Source organism: Myotis davidii, unplaced genomic scaffold (assembly GCF_000327345.1).
Source record: "Myotis davidii unplaced genomic scaffold, ASM32734v1 scaffold274, whole genome shotgun sequence".
Classification (NCBI taxonomy): Eukaryota; Metazoa; Chordata; class Mammalia; order Chiroptera; family Vespertilionidae; genus Myotis; species Myotis davidii.
The window spans coordinates 1,704,683-1,706,191 of record NW_006285613.1 but is presented as its reverse complement, the minus strand read 5'-3'; the positions used below and the strand labels follow the sequence as shown (position 1 = coordinate 1,706,191).

The 1,509-nt window shown below is 52.3% G+C and overlaps 1 protein-coding gene across 2 annotated transcripts in view; it reads left to right on the top strand.

Annotated features, from left to right (window-relative positions):
• The window catches only part of SRP68 (signal recognition particle 68kDa), a 23,762-nt gene that overhangs the window by 13,450 nt on the left and 8,803 nt on the right, over nt 1–1,509 (top strand). The window lies entirely within an intron of this gene.

Below are 1,509 nucleotides of genomic sequence, written 5' to 3'. Positions count from 1 at the left end.
TCCACTGAGCCAAACCGGTTTCGGCCATTCACAAATATTATTCCAATTAAACGAGTGTACGGCTGCCCCATTCCACAGTAGTTTTACTTAGAAAACTGGCCAGCAAGTTGGATTAAATGGTTACAAAGAGACTGTAACCCGAGGTGCTGGTGAGTGCTTTGTATGAAGTGTGTTTCTCCAGAGCCCGCTGTGCAGACGTGGCCGCTGGAACACGTGGCTCAGTGTAAGTTGATGAAAACTTCAGGTGCTCGGTGGTCACCTGTGGCTACACCTGCCGTGCGGAGGGCGGGCGGGCGTTTGCGTCCTGGCTGACCGCTCCCTTGGACAGGCCGCTCTAGGTCCCAGCGGTGGCGGGTGGCCGTGCTGGCCTGTGTAGATTTATAGAAGGACTGTCCCCGATTGTTCCTCAGGCAGGAACAACAGGGGAGTCAAGTGACTTATAAATAGAAAGTGTGTTTGATTTATGTTGGGTAACTCACAGGAAGTTTTTTCCACACCGAAAACTAGGAAAAACAAGCGCTCTTAAGAGAAGAAAAGATTTTCCTTTCAGCCCCTCCCAGCCATCGCGTACAGGCGTGGGCAGTCCCGGCTTTTCCTCTGGGCTTCCTTAGAGGTCAGTCGGCTGTTGGTTTCTGTGGAAATCAGACATGATAATGGAATGCTGATGTTTTCGTGTCGCAGTGGGTCTGCCAGTAACACAGGTCACCTCCTTTCTGCCTTTTGCCCGTTCCCACCTGCTCAGGCGGATTCTTTAGGACAGTAATGCGGTGTGGCAGGTATTCGTTCAGTTAATGAGTCACCTTCGCTTTCCCCAGCTGGCGAGCAGTGGGTGAGGCCCTGTGCTGTGCGGAGACTGTCGTGGGGAGCAGGCTTGTCCACCTTGTCGGCCCGAAAAGGCTCTCCCCAGAGCCCCGTGGACTGTCTGAGGGTAGCACCTCGGTGCCGAAGAGAGCCTGTGTGATGTGCAAGAGAAGCCATTCAGTACAGTTACCCACTTGCTCGCACCTAAACGCAACCCAGTGTCAGCACGTCTGTTGGTTACGTTCGGAGGGTAATTCCGCTGGCACCCAGGGGGTTCAAGGCCGTTTTTTCTGGAAGGAAAAAGGGAAAGAAACCTCTGGCCTGCTTCAGTTGAAGGAGCAGCGCCCAGATCTGGTCCGTAAGGCCCCCAGGGAGGCCGGTGCAGGCTGAGCGGAGGGGGAGCGTTGGAGGGAAGTGCAGAAGTTCTGTGATCGGAAACAGTTTGAAGCATCTGTTGCCTGACGGACAGTTTCAGGTGGTTGGACGGTTGCTTCTCAGTACGCGCACTTTCGATACATAGAATTCCTGTTTCCACCTGAAGAGTGACAATGACTCCCAGAAAGATCTTACCTGGTGCAGAGTAGTGACAGCTGAAAGCTCTCTGGTTGGGGCACTTTTTTTTTAAAATATATTTTATTGATTTTTTACAGAGAGGAAGGGAGATAGAGAGTTAGAAACATCGATGAGAGAGAAACATCGACCAGCTGC